Genomic DNA, 16,653 nt, shown 5'->3' on the forward strand with positions numbered 1-16,653 from the left:
ACTCTTATATAGGTGGAGCTAGGAAAGCACTTTGAGCACCAGATCTTTACCACCCACTAACACAAGGTCCTACTGACATTTGAACTCAGATTACAGGATTCAGAGTCCTGTGTATTACACCATGGAAGCAGCTTGTGCTGCCATCTCTGGACATTGGTGACGCTCACAAGACTGGCTTGTGTAAGGGACTGTTGGCCCTTTACTAAAACTGAGTGGGTTTTTTTTGGTTGGCTAGTTCCCAGTCCCAATAGAAGGGGGAAGGGTCAATGGGAAATCAGGACCCAGAGACTGACAGGCCCCTGGGGCAATGGTCGCCGACTGGTAGGGAACAAGTGAGAATTTGTTAATGGAGAAAAATCCCTGGTGAAAATTGGCAAAGTTGTGCAGATTTTGAAAAGTTCCAGTGAATTTACACATGAAGATACAAACAGAGAGACAAACCCACACAGAGAGAATGAGAAAATCACAGACTGCACAGGCCCACACAGACATAAACAAAAACCAAACCCACACAGCACACAGAGGCATATACCCATAAGGGAAAGCCACACAAAACATAGAAAGAACAAATCCACACCAAAAATACAGCAAAAGCCCACAACAGGAAACACAAAACCCACATACCAAAAGAATACTAAGCAAAAAACAATCTGCATGCAAAAATCATACACACACCCACGCACACAAAACTATGCCAGGCATCCACCAAAATCGCACAGGACCCACATGCACATCAACACGACAGATGAAACCCCCCCCAACATAGAGAAAGCCAGGCAGGGTTTGAGTCTCACAGCGAAGAGGGTGAGCACACAGGTGGTTTGGGGAGCAAAGACTGAGGGGGAGTTGGGGGCAGTGCTCTGGGCTCTGCTCGACCCCTCCTGACACAGGCGGCTGGTGGAGAGCAGAGCCTGGTAGATCTGTGGAATCTGCCCTGCTCTCTGTAAAGCAAGGGGACCCCGGTGTCTTCTGAGCTGCAATTGTATTTTCTGCAGGGCAAAATGATGGCAGAAGCTATTTGCTTAAAGAAAACTAGTGCTCCAGGTGAGCTCACAACTTCAACATCACTCCACTCAGCACTACTATTATGAGTTCTGTGTACTAACCCACTGCACCTCTGGTGCCTGATTGAGAGTTTTTTCTCCTTGATTCATGGATGGATTAGCGGAGGGGGGGTGGGTTGCATTAGCTAAAACAAATCCATATTAAAGGCTGCAGGATGGCAGCAGCAGAGGTGGGAGCCTCCTTCCATGTGCTAGAGCTGGTTCCCCCTTCCGTTGCTCAGGGGAAGGTTGGTGCTTTGAGCCCACCCGGTGCTGGAACGTCCCATGGGTGAGATTAATGGGACTCTTGGGAAGGGAGGGGAAGTATTTTCTATCCCTGCCTAGCTCCATTGGTCTCCTGTGGCCCTTTTGGCTCTCTGCTCCCCTGTTGGGGAGATGCAGAGACAAGCCCCCATCTGGGTGAGTCACCGAGAGGCTGTGTCCCATGGCGTGTGGGGGGGAGAGGGGTAGGGGTGGGATGGGGCTCAAGGGGAGACGGTTGTGTGTGACAGTGTGTGGGGGAGGGGGAGGGTGTGTTCCTTAGGATAGAAATAATGGAAAACACATGGGCAGTGACAGTGAAGCCCCGTGTCTGAGTGTTATGACCCTGTGTGGTGCTGCCGTTCACCTTCCCCTCCTATGGGCTCAGCTTTCATTGAATCCAGCATTTTTTCACCTGTCCTCACCACAGAGGTGTCCCACGTGCCTCAGCTACCGAGTGTCCCTCTTAGAGACGCCGAGGACTGGAACTGATTTCAGCTGCTGGATAGCTCTGCTAGGTCTTTATTGATTTGAACAGGAAAATGCTGAGTGTTTAAATTCATTTCAAACCCCTGCCCCCCTGCTGGGGATTGGGGTGCAGGAGGGGTGCAGGCTCTGGGGGGAGTTTGGGTGCAGAAGGGGTGAGTGGCTGGTCTCTGGGAGGGAGTTTGGGTGGGGGGAGGGTTCTGGGGGGCAGGCTCTGGGATGGAGTTTGGGTGGGGGAGGGGTTCTGGAGTGCAGGCTCTGGGATGGAGTTTGGGTGGGGGAGGGGTTCTGGGGGGCAGGCTCTGGGATGGAGTTTGCAGCGCCGTAACAAGGGTGAGGTGAGTGAGGCACTTGCCTCGGGTGCGCAAAGTGGAGGGGCGCAGCTCTACCCCAATCAGCGGCACTTCGGTGGCAGCTCTACCGCTGCTGCTTCTTTGGCGGCAATTGGGCGGCAGGTCCTTCCCTCCGACAGGGACTCAGGGACCTGCCGCCAAAGATCCTGGAGCCGGCCCTTGCCTCGGGCACAAAAATTCCTTGTTCTGCCTCTGGGAGGTTGGATGCTGGGTGCTGGCTCGGGGCCGGGGCTGGGGGGGGGGGAACAGTAGGTGGGGTGGGGGTGCAGGCTCTGGGAGGGAGATTGGGGGGTGGGGAAGGAGGGCGTGCAGACTCTGGGAGGGGCCGGCCGCCACTGGCGCGCGCCGGCAGACGCTGCTCAGCTCCGCTGCACTGCCGGGGCCCCGGGCGGGGGGAGCGCCTGGGGGTGACAGGTGGGGCCAAGGGAGTGACCCGGTCCCAAAACTGCTGGAGCCCCACGGGCGAGACCTGGGAACCAGGACTGCCAGCCAGACAAACACCTTTAAGAGGAGGCGTCCCTCTCCCTGTCACAAACTGATCTTCCTCCTTCAGTTCAGTGACAGCCTGAATTGTTCCCTATCCCGGCAGAGCCAGAGGACTGAAAGCAGCAACATCAAACCCCTGTGTAGCTCGCAGGAATGGACATAAACACTCCCTGGTGTCTGAGGAGATGTTCAGCTTTGCCCTTGGTCAACTTCAAGGCTAAAGTGAAAGGAGATGGTGCCAGATATAAAGAGTGAAACACGACACATCATAGTTATGCCCATGGTGGCTGCAAAATCTTTTGATGTACTTCTTCTTATCAGCAGTGTATTGTTTTCTCTGGAGCCTAGGCCTTGACCAAGAAATTTGTACCTTGATAAAATAATCGACTGCCCCTGGTGAAGACAATGGACTTGACACCCACTGGGGTGTCCCTACACAGGTACAAGTACTAACAACTGTGGCTGCCTTTTAGCCATAGGTTTTAATCATTAATCATAATGATTTTAAAGAGTCATCTTTAAGCAAATAGCTTCTGCCATCATTAATCAGGGCAATAAATTGATACAAACTCCTGTTAAATCATTTCTCAGCCCGAGTCCTTCACCCACATTCCCTAGAGCATTGGGCCACCATGTGGACGTTTCATTTCTGACCTCAGTTTCACACAGAGTCAAAATTTCCTTTGCACAGATCCATGAACAGCAAAACCTCCCTGTGTCTCTGGTCTGAGCCAGGGCATTCGATGCCAGTGAACCTTTTTCTCCTGCAATGGCGACGGTCAGACAGAGGGGTCATGGCACCTGCATCCCTGCCAGGGAGATATTGGCTCCGCTCTTTCTTTCTGCTGCTGTTGTTAGTCCATGAAACATCAGGGATAGAATGCAAGGTTGAGTTCACGCACCAGCCCTCTGAAAAATTTCAGTGCCCCAGAGAAATCCTGATCCCTGCTATTGGAACGATGTGCTGGAGATTTGACTAGGAAAGGGACTGTCTGAATTGTCAGAGTGGGGAATGAACAACAATCTACAGCAATGTCGTTCACACAAACACACTCTCATGCTGCTCCAGCCGGAAAGGAAATGGGCAGGAATTCTCGCTGTTCACCCAAGGACACACTTACACTGATGCGCAGCCGTGAGTGTGCTGGGGAAGCTGGTCTGAGCAAACAATTTGAAGTGACAATTCAGTGAGAACAAAATCATCATGCAGTAAAATGGATGCATGTCAAGTAGTTGTGGCCGAGTGGTTAAGGCGATGGGCTAGAAATCCATTGGGGGCTCCCTGCGCAGGTTTGAATCCTGCCAACTACACAAGCGCTGTTGTTGTTGTTATTATTGTAGTCTTAGTGCCTGAGCATCCATAGTGCAAACTGGAGATAAATCTACTTTCACTCTGTCTACACTTAAAACGCTGCTGTGGCACTGCTATAGCACTTTGGAGTAGACAGTGAATGGAGGCATTTTCCCATCCCTGTAATAGCTGAATGGACAGAACAATTCTTCCTTTTCTTTAGCACTATCTAACCCGGGCTTAGGTCACCTTAACTATATGGGTTTGTGGGGGGGTCACACCCTGAGAGATATCACTTTGCCAGTTCAGTGCCCAGCGTACACCAGCCCTTAGATCCCTCTGGGTATTTCAATGCAGGCACTGACCTGTGAGAGGAAAACAACAGCTCACAAACACAGAGACTGAATTTCCCACATTTAATCTCGCTGCACTTTCCAGAAAGTCACAAAATTCAATTCATTCTTGCTAGGACAGAGAAAAAATAAGTGATACTACGTTTTTGGCTTGATTAAATAAAATTAAGTGTTTAATTAATATAGTAAAAATCTGTACTGATTCCTCTAACTAACACCATAGCGTGAAATAGCAACAGAGACAAATCTTGTCAGTGACGACTAATTTCACAAATGATCTTCCCATTATTAATTTCCACTTTGCCCCTATTGGAGGTCTGGGCATCTCCAGTGTCATTGCTCTGCGTTCACCTTCCCCTAGAATTGTTCTCGGACATTCGACTTCCTCTGCGGCATGGGGCTCGGGTCACTTCCTGGAGGATTCCCTGCACCTTGAGGTCTTTAAGCCACAATTTGAGGACTTCAATAACTCAGACATAGGTTAGGGGTTTGTTACAGGAGTGGGTGAGTGAGATTCTGTGGCCTGCATTGTGCAGGAGGTCAGACTAGATGATCATAATGGGCCCTTCTGACCTTGAATCTATGAATCTAGTCCCAAATTTGGAAAACTGTGAAGTTCAGCATGAGAATAGTGACCCCGTCTCCTTCCTGCACCTGCTCTACATTGCTCCACAGCAGCTTCTCCCCCTGCAGAGTCACCCCAGCACGGCAGTGCAGCCGCCCAGGGTTCAGCAGGGGCCCCTGGCAAGGACAGTGGGTGCAGTTAACAGCCCAGTGTGCCTGGCAGTGAGGCAGCTGTAAAAAAGCCACCCACCCCCCCAGAAGTACAGAGACTGAATTCCTTAACTTTAACATCATGACCCCCTGTAAAAAGCCACACTTGTCAGTTGTATTTTCACAGGGAGATGCAAAAATCAAGTGACACCAATTTTTAAGTTGAGTAAATAAAGTTGAGGAGATAGTTATTAACCTCCCAAAAATATACTAAAGATCCCTCAACATAACACCTGAAGGTGAAATATGAACAGAGACAAACCTTGTCAGCAAAGGCTCATTTCCCAAACGATCCTCAAAATGTTACTAATTCCCACCCCTCCTCCACAGGAGCTCTGTGCAGTGTCACTGTTCTGCAGGCAGCTTCCCATTCAATGCTGTTGTGGGACATTCCCAGGCCTGGAAATGTACCAACGACAGAATTTGAAGAGCAAACCTGGCTCCCCGCACCAGGCGGGATTTGAGTGTTTTGTCCCCGTTACTTAGTGTTTGTCAATAGTACAGATGCCATGGGCAGGACTCCAGGCTCTGCTTGAGGGATCCTGGCACAGGGGCTGGTGGGGGAGAAAGGATTGTAGCTTCTGACCTGTGCTCTGGAGAGGAGGTAATAAGTGAAGGGGGCATTTCTGACTCCTCCCCTTCTCAGTGTCCCTGGGCTGGAATTCTACATTCCACAGAGCCAAATAAGGGGGTGATGCTACTTGGCTAATGAAAATCAGTACTCCAGGTGAGGTTTGAACTCACAACCTCAGCATAGCTCCTCAGCACTGCCTTATAAGTACTGTGCGCTAACCAATTGCGCCACTGGAGCACCTGTTAATTAAGAATCTCTGAGACACCCCTAGGCTGATAAAGCAAAGGAGTGACCCCAAAACATTCTCAGTGCAGCTGAGAGCCGGTAGCGACAAGTGTTGTACTCGGTGGGGTGGATTCTTCTTAAGGGTTCCAGGCCCCATTTGACCCTTTTGTTCTTCCCTGTGTAATAACAGAGCTGGTTAAGACTCAATGGAGAGTCTTGCTGCAGACCAACAGATCTGAAATCACTGATAACCAGCTCTCAGCATTAGTCCTGCTTTGGGACAGTGTCTCTCATGCAAGAAACTGCCCAGTCTGTGCTAGCAGTGAGGCTCCCTCACTAACAGCTGAAATCAGGGAGAGCTGTGTGAAGTGCAGGGCCCCAGGGGTGCCTGAACAGGGGGGAACAACACCCCAGGTCCCCAGAAGAGGAGAGGTGTGTTGGGCTCCAGCCTGGGACTCTTCCTCCCTCCTGCCTAGCCCTGACTATGAAGCCTGGCCCTGGCCCTCCTTCCTCTAAATGCCAGGTGGGCAAGAGGAAGAGTGTGGCAGCTTCAGGGACCAAAGTTCTGGACATCAGGTGAAGCAGCGAGAAACAACCATATGGTCAAACCACAGGAATCTCTAGCCAGACTGTTAAGTTCTAGGACCCCAACCTATAGCCACCAGCCCATTGAACCAGCCAGACCAGAGACCTATCTCTAGTGGGCATCAGTCACCCAGCAGGAGGGGAAAACCTCACTCTAGTTGACCCTGAGAGAAGGTAGCCAAACACATTGAGCTCCAGTGCTTTGCAGCAAAGCAACGTATTGCCATGAAGTCCCACTAAGATTTGAACTCAGATTCCACAATTCAGAGTCCTGAGTGCTGCCCATTACACCATGAGACCTGCTGTTAGCGCACTTTTTAGACCCCTGTGACCTTTGGCTGGTTTGCACTCTGCACTTATTGCTTCCCACCATCAGCTTCCTCTCGCGGGACTCTCTCTCCTCCTCCAGTGACTGTGGTCCTGCACTACCGGATCCGTGGGTCCTGCCCTGAGTCCCTGCATCCCCCTGCTTTGTCTCCGTTCCCTGCAGGCTGCAAAAATGTCAGGGGAGTCTGCTCCTCCCTTCACTTGATGCTCCCGCTCATATCGGCCAGCTGCAGCCTCATCTCCTGGAACTCGGGCAGCTGTCGCTTGATCCGATCGTACAGTCACACGCTGACTGGCTCCGCTGCCTGGATGCTCTTGTGGAAATCCCACAGGCGACACTGCAGGACTTGGCACTGTTGGGTTCTTTAATGTTGTGGTGTTTCCCCAGCCGCCGGAACAAAGCAGCCAACTCCTCCCTCACCGACTCCCACCAATCCCCCTGGTTGCCATAGGGCCCTCTGATGCTTTCCCGTTCTGCCAACACCACCAGGCCTCACCCCCCTGCTCCTTTATCTTGCAAGCTCTGGATGTTCAGCTTCCAATATCCTCTGCCCTGGGTCAGGGAATTGCCCACATTGAGCACACGGTGAGAGCTGCGTGATCCGAACTGTCCATTGGCACCACCCTGCACTGGGCTGTCGACGTGCTCTCCTTCACGGAAATCCGGTCAGTGCGACTCCTGGCCTGTCCCCGCAGAAAGGTGTATCCCCTCTGCAGCTGGGGTGAGCTCGGGTCAGAGGAATAGGAGGCTACTGCCTGCCCTCCACTGGTTCACTGTGCAGAAACACGTTCTCTAAGCCGACCTCGCTATAGACCTGCACCAGGTAGTGCTCATCATAGAAGAGTTTCCTCTGACGGTTGGGAAAACAGGACCAGCAGTCCTCAGGCCGGTGCAACAATTTAAATCCCCCCCAACACCAAACACCGTGCGGTCTAGAAGAAGGGAGCCAGTTCCTTCATAGAACTTTCCTTTCATGCCTTAACTGGGGACCATACACACTAATATAGCCGTAACCAGTGCCATGGAGCACAAAGCCACCAGTAATGCCCTCCCTGGTCAGAGCTCCACCACCTTCTGTACTCACATTGTGAATGTGAAGAACAAGACTCCAACCCCATCATTCTTCCCTGGCCTGGAGGACCAGAGAGATGGGCCCTTCCTCCAATCACCCTCTGCCCATCAAGCTACCCTAGAGTTGTTAATGTGCATTTCCTGAACACCCACCATGTCCAAGCCCAGCTGCTCCAAGACACTGAACATCAAGTGCCTCCTCCTGGGCCCCCAACTCCCTTCCACAGGGCCACTTTCACACATGCCCCTTCCCTGGCACTGCCCTCCCTCAGCTGCACAGAAGAGTTTTCATCCCCTACACCTGCCTGTCACTGCCCAGCACCCCCTCTAGCACTCTCTTCCTGCCATATTGGGTCCACCAATAACTCACTTAGGAGAGACAGCTCCTGTCCCTCATTGTTAAATGTCAGGCCAGCCAATTAGGGGTGGAAGCCCACAATATCTTTTCCTGCTGCAGAGCCCAAGCTCAGGGACTCACCTTGGGTGCAGGGACCACTGTGCTCCCAGAAAACAAGCCACCACTGTGCAAAGAGGAATGAAAGGGCCTGCCAAAGCATGGGATTGAACCAAGGACCTTTAGATCTTCAGTCTAACGCTCTCCCAACTGAGCTACTTTGGCAACTGCATGGTAATTTTTTGGCCTGTTGCTTCTCTGCCCGAGATATTTTTGCAGCAGTTGCACACAATAAGGACGTCATTGGGAGCGGCCCATGAAGACAAGACTCGCTTTTGCCTACCTTGCTCAGCCTGACTTGCTGCCTCACCCCGTTCCTGCCCTAGTGCCCAGGTTGACCTGGTGGTGGAAGGGGACTGGGGACCAGTGGCGCGGGGAGGAGGTTGAGCTGGACCCTGAGCTAGGCTAGACCCTGGCAGTGAGAGTATGGTCACCACTTGCCGCCCCACCCTGTTGTCCTGGCTTCCCCCACTGGGCGTCATTTCGGGAGGGAAGTGGGGCTTCTGCCTCCCCTCCCCGATTTTCACACCGCAGAGGAGTGCGAACAGGAAAACAAACGGCTGCTCCACACCCCCACCGGAGGAACCCGACGCCCTTAGCTGCTTCCCCTGCTCCCCCCCAGCTGTGCTACTGAGTGGAAGCGTCCTGTGCCCATCACACAGAGGTCGATTAATCAAAACCCTCTTCTGCCAGCACCAGGCCTCGTGCTTCTTACACGGGGCCTGCAAGCGAGGGGGCGGCTGGCACAGCACCAAGAGTCTAACCTGTGTGGCAGGAGGTGGCTGATGCCCGCAGCCTGCTGGGGAGCTCCCAGAAGTTATTAAGGGACAGAGACTCTTCAATGCCCTTAGGGGTTGGGGGTCACCGAGGCCAGTAAGGGGGTCACTATGTCGGCCCTATAACCCTGGGTGTCAGGTCACTGTGCAGCTTTGATCTAGAGCTCGGATCCCAACAACCAACCAGCAGCCCACAGCCTCCCCCTGGGTCTGCCCCACCTGGTTACTCCTTACAGGCCGACCTTACCCCCCTTCCAGCCCCAGATTCGCCCCCTAATCATCCTACTGCCGCTCAGAGCCACAGCCGTGGAGGTGCTGAAGGAGGGAGGGGTGACTCTAGGGTGGGGTTCTTCTCTAACGATGGCTGGCAGAAAGGTGGTGCTCAGCTCTGTCAGCCACCTGCCCAGTTGCCTCACTGCCAGGGGATGCAGACGTTTCTGTGCGGCCATTAAATGGGGTATTTGGCTTCTGAATGAATGAGGAATGTGCAATCCTGAGAGGGAATTTCCATCCCTCTTTTTGCTGCTCTTTAGGGCCCCAGTGGCCTAATGGATAAGGCATTGGCTTCCTAAGCCAGAGATTGTGGGTTCAAGTCCCATCTGGGGTGAAAAACTCCTTTCTTCTTGTAGATTGCAAAGAAGCCTTGGTGTTATTTTCACCAAGGAAGCTGGGAGATGTTTGAACCCAAAGTACTGGATCTTCGGAGCAATCCCCCAGAAATGGCATCTTCCACTTAACAAATGCTTTCTAAACCCATCAGCAGCAAACAGTTAATACTAGTGTTTGTCTGAGAATAGAGGGAAGGGGAGTGTTTACTCCAAAACATCCATGAGCGAAACAGACAGAAAGAGCAAGGCCGTCCTGAAAGAGACTGGATCTGTCTGGAGACAAAGCAGAACCTGAGAATGAGCAACAGTGTGAAAAGAAGAACTTCACATGTGTGTTAGGTGTTAGTTAGGTTGGTCTGACAAATTTCAAGAAAGTACCAATGCTCATAGACTGATGCAGACACTGGCTGATTCTGATCTTTTACTGAGAGTTCAGTGAGAAATATTTTCCTTAACTAGGTTATGGAATATTGGGTGGGCTCTGAAGGCACCATTCCTCCTGCTTTCGCCCTTCGAGACAACACGGCTACATGGCATGCGGCCAGTGCTCACCTTCCAGTCAACTGCTAGAGAAGACAACACAGACAGGGATGGCAGCAGCGCAGACTGGAGCTCCACGGAGATGGTGGGACCAGGTCTCATCAACGGGGAGGTGGCCACCCCAGCATGCACAAGGCTGAGCCAGCAAGTGTGGTGTGTGCTCCACGGTGCCCTTACTCCCTGCATGTGGTGGTGGAGGGCAGTTACTGAGTTCGGGTGGTCTGGCAAATTTAGGGCTTGGCTACACTTGCAGAGGTAGAGCGCTGGGAGTTAAACCACAGCAGGGAAACTGCTGCCGTGTGTTCACACTGACAGCTGCAAGCGCACTGGAGTGGCCACATTAGCAGCTCTGGCAATGCCACAGAGAGCAGTGCAGTGTGGTAGCTATCCCAGTGTGCAAGTGGCTGCAACGTGCTTTTCAAATGGGGGGCCGGGGTGGAGTATGACAGGGAGTGTGTTGTGTGTACGTGGGGGGAGCGACAGTGTGTTTGGGGGCTGAGAGTGTGTCAGCATGCTGTCTTGTGTGTTCGGACAGCAGCAGACCCCCCTCTCTCACACACACACTCACAACAGCAGCAGCATTCCACACTAATGGTTGCTTTGTCCCGGAGCAGATAAGCAGCCGGCTGTCAGAAACGGAGCTTTGAAAGGGGATATCCGCATGCCTGCAGCCGATTTCAAAACAATGACCAGAATGGGCACTTGACTTCAGGGGATTATGGGACATTTCCTGATGCCAAACATAGTGCAGTGATGCAACACGTCGTGCACACTGATGCCAGGGCGTTTCAGCAGGGCTCAACGAGCTTTATACTTCTCATGGAGGTGGATTACCGGGAGCGCTCCAGCTGCAGAGCCCAGGTGCTCCATGTGCCTTGCCAATGTGGACACCTCAGGAGTTAGGGCGCCCGGGGCTGCTTTAATGCGCTCAAACTTGCAAGTGTAGCCAAGCCCCTAGACTATGTCACTTGTGTGACTTACTTGGGCTATTGTAATAAATATAATAGACGTGCAATGGTCAGAAATCGCACCAGCAGAAAAGTATATTGCAGGGAAACCGTAAGGAAATTAAGAGTTTAAATTATCCTCCACATGTCCCACATCCCACTAAAATGAATCCAACCCACAGGTCACATGGGCAGAAGTATCAGTGTCAGGATGCTACATTGTTAGCACAGTAAATGAAGCTGCAAAATAAATGATGCTTAAATGACCTCACTCTATTTTTTACAATCCGGTATTAAGAGGTAATAGATACAGATGGACACCAGGCAGGGTCGCTTGGAGGACAAAGCCTTTATGCTTCCATCCCCCACCACTGTCAAGTTTTAGCAAATTAGGACAAGTCAGCAAATAAGAACAACCTCAGGTCTCAGTAACTGCTGCAGGTAGCAAAGTCCTACAGGGAGCATTTTCTGGCACTGCAGCTGCGCAGCTCTGCTTCCCGGCTCTTCTCGGGCTCCTGCTCTCCCCTTAGCCCTGCCCCACTCTGGCCCAGGCAGTTCCAGCTCCCACGGAGGATGGGACCCCCTGGCCTGGTGACTCCCTCATTACACTGCCTGGCCTGTCAGTGCAGCTAACTTGAAGCTTTGGCCTCTCCCCATTGCCCCTGGGGACTGTCAGTCTCAGGGGCCTGATTTCCCATTGGCCCTTCCCCCTTCTATTGGTGCTGGGAACTAGCCAACCAAAACCCCCACTAAGTTTTAGTAAGGGGTCAACAGTCCATTACTCAAGCCGGCCCTGTGAGGGTCACCGATGCACAGAGACAGCAGCATGAGCTGGTCCGATGGTGTAATGTTCCATGGGCATCCTACTAGATTGCCAGCTGCTTTTCAACTGCACTGTGGAGACTGTTTGTGTGTGGGGAGAGATAGTGAGTGTGTTGGGGAAGAGTGAGTGTGTTGAGGTAGGCAGGAGCGGATCATTATTATCCCTACTTGAAAGAGGGAGACAAATAAGGCTGAGAAAGGAGAATTGACTTGTCTTAGGTCACACAGCCAGTCAGTGGCAGAGTTGGGAATAGGACCCAAGAGCCCTGATTTTCAAACTAACCATCAGATCTTGAATTTCAGACATTGAATGACCTGAATAAAGTGCTCTCAGATGAGCTCCAGACCAACAACAGTGCACAGTAATTATTCAGCAAGTATTTGAGGAGAACTGCAATGTTAGAGAGAATCATGAACTGCTCAGAGACAATTAATGCAGAGAAGCAGCAACATTAATCAAACATAGAACTGGTTCTGACTTATTTACTTGGTCTTCAAAGAGAACAACAAGGACCTGAGTCTCCTCCCTGTCAGTAACCCCCTGCTCAGCCAATCAGGGTAGAGACTGAGGACGGGAGGCTGAGGGTTCTCACCAGAGAGCCCAAAGGATGGCCCAGGTCACCGGTGGGGATCACTGCCCGAGCACTATTTCAGCCCCACATATTTGGGTGGCCCTCCCACAGTGGGAGCTGCCGAGCACTCCCCCCGCAACACACACACACACACACACACACCTCGTTCCTGGTGTTGGGAGGGGAACAGGTGAAAGGAGCAAGAGACAAAGAGAAAGGAGGGAGGGATGGATGGAGGAAAAGGTGAAACAAAAAGGACAAACCCTAATGACCACAGTGATTCTAAGGGACAAAATCCCAGGTGCGGAATAAAATTCTGCCTCCTTAAGCTTCTGTTTTCCATGCCTAAAATTCAACTGTCACCAGATGGATCAGACTGAACAGGTTTCAAACCTCGAGGAGGCTCTTACCTTCTAAACAGGGACGGCTGTTTTCTAGTAAAATCAGGAAAAGGGAAGGAGAAAACTTGAAAGAGGTTCCTCCTGGCGCTCACGTCTGTGAACCCGAATACTCTCTCGGTCCTCAAAGAGAGACCTGGAGAAGGAGACTTGCTGAAGCAAAGCCACAGGGGTCTCTGAGGTTTCCCTGGCCCCTCGCCCCTGTCCTGCCTGGCTGATGTCAGCATCTCTCTGTGAGGTCACCACCTCTCCACCACCTTTGACCAATAGTCTGAGGTCCTGCAAAAGGCCTTTGTGATGTCACTGCCACACCCCTCCCTGGCTGTGCTAATGTCCTGCCCCTGCCGAGGCACTTTGGAGGTTTGAGCTACTCCCTGTGGATCACCCCACTCAAGGAGCGTTCGTTCTAGGAAGCAAGCCGGTAGTTTTGGATCATCTGCAAATTTTGTCAGGTCACTGTTTATTAGATCATTTATGAATATGTTGACTAGTCCTGGTCCCAGTACAGACACCACTAGTTACCTGTTTCCATCCTGAAAACTGACCATTTATTCCTACCCTTTGTTTCCTATCTTTTAACCAGTTATTGATCCACGTGAGGACCTTCCAGAGGTGAAAGTAAGCCGGTATGTTCCGGTATGGGGTACCGGCAAGAGCCGGTATGCTGTGCCAGCCCGGCCCGGCTTCCCCAGGCTGGTGATTTCAAGGGTCCAGGGCTCCCTGCTGCGGCCGAAGCCCTGGGCCCTTTAAATCACCTCCCGAGCCCCCTTGCCGAAGCCCTGGGGAGCAAATCACTGCCGTGGATGCTGCTCTGTCCCGCTCTGCCAACACAGAGCCGGGGTGGCAGAAGCTTCCTTACAGTGGGGGGGCACCATTGTCCAAACTGTGGCACCCCCATGACACCCTTTCCCCAAGGACCCCCACTCACAGCACCTCTCCCCCTGAGGCCACACCCACAGACACCTCTTCCCCAAGACTGCACCCTCCCCCCCTCCATCATTTCTCCTAACAGCCAGTAAAGCGTGGTGGGGCCATGGTGCTCTAAACCCCCTTCCAGCACCCCTGACACAGAGCTAAGCAGGCAGCAGTGTGTGTGTGTGTGACAGAGAGTGCTGTGCTGAGCTGAGCCAGTGAGAGAAGGGGGCTGATGTCGGGGCTGTCCCCTGTCTCAGGACTGGTTGCTTCCAGCAGCTGTCTGAACTTAGAGACAGTGTGCGACACACTCACTCTTCTGCAACGCACACACTGTCTCTCCCCACCACGCACATTGCAGTTGAAAAGCAGCTGGCAATCTAGTAGGATGCCCATGGACCCATGTGGCATCCTACTAGAAGAAACCTGATAGAAACCTGATAGGATAGAAACCTGCATCATGCGATGCAACCCGTGAGGCATTGCAAACCTTTCCCAAAGCACCCTGCAGCCAGCTACCCACAATGCACTGCTCTCTGTGGCAATCCAAGAGATGCTAGCATGGATGTGCTCTGGTGACACAGGGGCATAGGGTGGACATGCAACAGCTGTTCAATTAAAACACTTTAACTAAAGCCACATTATTCTTTCATGTAGACATAGCTTAAGAGTGAGACAAGACCCAGCTCCACTGAAACTAAAGAACCACAACTTCCTCTGTAGTTGGCAGGATTTGTTGCCCTCCCCTAGACTCTCTACAATTTGTTTCTGTAGTGGGGGGGGGGCGTGAAAACTGGACGCAGTGCTCCAGATGTGGCCTCACCAGTGCTGACTAGAGGAATAATCACTTCCCTCGATCTGCTGGCAATGCTCCTACTAATCCAGCCCAATATGACCAGTTACCCATATTGAATGCAGGCACAGCAATATCTGATACATTGGTTGCTGTCCATTCAGGGGGTTAATTCCCACCTATTCATAAATAATGAAGCTGCTCTAAGTGGAGGGGAGAGAGCTGTCCCGTCCGTGCAGTTAACCCATCTCCCTGAGAGGTGGTAGCTATGTCACTGGGGGAAGCTATGTTGGTGGGTGTGCAAGCTGTGGTGTCTACATGTATATATAAAGTTTAATCAAACCCCATTTTTAAAACCCCTGTGGTCTGGGAATAGAAAAGGAGCTCGCTGAGGCAGAGCCCGTCCTTCAAAATCCTTAAGATTATGGACTTGGCTGTGTAAATGTCATGGGGGTATAGCTCAGTGGTAGAGTGTTTGATTGCAGATCAAGTGGTCCTTGGTTTAAATCCAAGTGCCCCCTCACAAAGTCATTCTTTCAGTAAAAATATTTCTATTTCAGGAGCTCCACTAAATAGGGATCCCTGAAATGAATGGACACACTCAATGTTTTCCTGTGCAAATGCACAAAAACCTAGCAAACATGTCCCCAGCTGAAATCAGTTCCAATCCTCTAAGTGTCTAGGTTTGTTTTCATCAATGAAACAAAGGCACGTGAAGACACATTTGCAGGTCCTTGGCCTCCATGGGCTACAATGTGCAGAAGAACAAGAACCACATCCACTTGGGAGGAATGGACTAGTCTGTATTACATTTGGTAACTAAGTTGCCATTGGGACTGAAAACTCTCCTGGGGGTGGACAGGAATCTCTTAGAAAAATAAAATAACCAAGATTTACCAAACTCCCTGTTACACATTCAAACCTCTCTTTGTGCACATGGCATCAATTGGGGCTCTAATAAATGTCAACCTTCCTTTAACACAGATCGTTGTTCCTTGTAACTTTCAGACGCATTCAAATGGCAGCTGCTTACAGGTCATGTGCTGCTAGTTCATGAGCAGCAGCAGAGTCTCTGTACGTTTACCAACCGTAGAGCTCATTATGTCTGCCTCTAGGTAAGTGCAGAGTTATTTCAATGGCTCCTACACTGACATCTGCTGCCCCTTCTGGCTGGTTAATTGCACTATTTGGAACCTGCTCCTAAAATTACACCCTTCCTGGGAGTGAGTCAAAACTGCCCAAGGAAACCCCATTGGGTTTCAAGTGCAGTACAAGCAGGGAGGTGAGGGGCCAGCAGAGGGGTCTCAGAGGTTTTCCTAGGGAGCAGGGTTGGGGGGCTAGTAGTCATGCCTGTGGGGTTCTATTCCTGGCTGTGGGAGGAAAGGGGTGTCTAGTAGATTAGAGGTGGGGGCCTAGAAATCAAACAAAAAAAACATCTCCCTTTTCAGCTTCAATGCTCATTGAACAAGAACATGGCTTCTCATCACTTTGGTTTCAGAGGAGCAGCCGTGTTAGTCTGTATCCTCAAAAAGAACAGGAGTACATGTGACACCTTAGAGAATAACAAATTTCTTAGGTTCTGTTGCCATCATGTGGCCATTTCATTTCACTTCTTATTGTTAAAAGGTTTGGGTACTTTGCACAGAAACATCATTTCCTTGGGAGAGATGGAGAAGTGGAAGCTGCATTGATTTAATCCTCTGAAAATTAGATAAGGATTAAAATATTCCCGACAGCTCAGTCCCAACCGTTCTCCCTCACTGCTGCCAGTGAAGCTCAGTTCTGTCCCATGGCCCCAAGAACTGCTGGGTGCAAGTCCTGGGTAACTGATGTGAAGTAAGAAAAAAAGATAATGGAGGTGCCTTATCTCCTAGAACTGGAAGGGACCATTGAGTCCAGCCCCCTGCCTTCACTAGCAGGACCAAGTACTGATTTTGCCCCAGATTCCTAAGGGGCCTCTCAATAATTGAACTCACAACCCTGCATTTAGTAAGCAAATGC

General features: G+C 51.3%; 5 non-coding genes across 5 annotated transcripts; 3 read left to right on the top strand and 2 right to left on the bottom strand.

Annotated features, from left to right (window-relative positions):
• Positions 1-3,858: 3,858 nt before the first annotated feature.
• Positions 3,859-3,940, top strand: TRNAS-AGA. The gene has a single exon. It is a non-coding gene; the product is annotated as a tRNA-Ser (tRNA).
• Positions 3,941-5,766: 1,826 nt separating this feature from the next.
• On the bottom strand, positions 5,767-5,858 carry TRNAI-UAU. The gene is given in 2 exon segments: positions 5,767-5,802; positions 5,821-5,858. It is a non-coding gene; the product is annotated as a tRNA-Ile (tRNA).
• A 2,518-nt stretch (positions 5,859-8,376) lies between these two features.
• Positions 8,377-8,449, bottom strand: TRNAF-GAA. The gene has a single exon. It is a non-coding gene; the product is annotated as a tRNA-Phe (tRNA).
• A 1,145-nt stretch (positions 8,450-9,594) lies between these two features.
• TRNAR-CCU lies at positions 9,595-9,667 on the top strand. Its single transcript has one exon. It is a non-coding gene; the product is annotated as a tRNA-Arg (tRNA).
• A 5,434-nt stretch (positions 9,668-15,101) lies between these two features.
• Positions 15,102-15,173, top strand: TRNAC-GCA. The gene has a single exon. It is a non-coding gene; the product is annotated as a tRNA-Cys (tRNA).
• Positions 15,174-16,653: the final 1,480 nt, after the last annotated feature.

The sequence above is a fragment of the Mauremys reevesii genome, linkage group 12 (assembly GCF_016161935.1).
Source record: "Mauremys reevesii isolate NIE-2019 linkage group 12, ASM1616193v1, whole genome shotgun sequence".
Lineage (NCBI taxonomy): Eukaryota > Metazoa > Chordata > Testudines > Geoemydidae > Mauremys > Mauremys reevesii.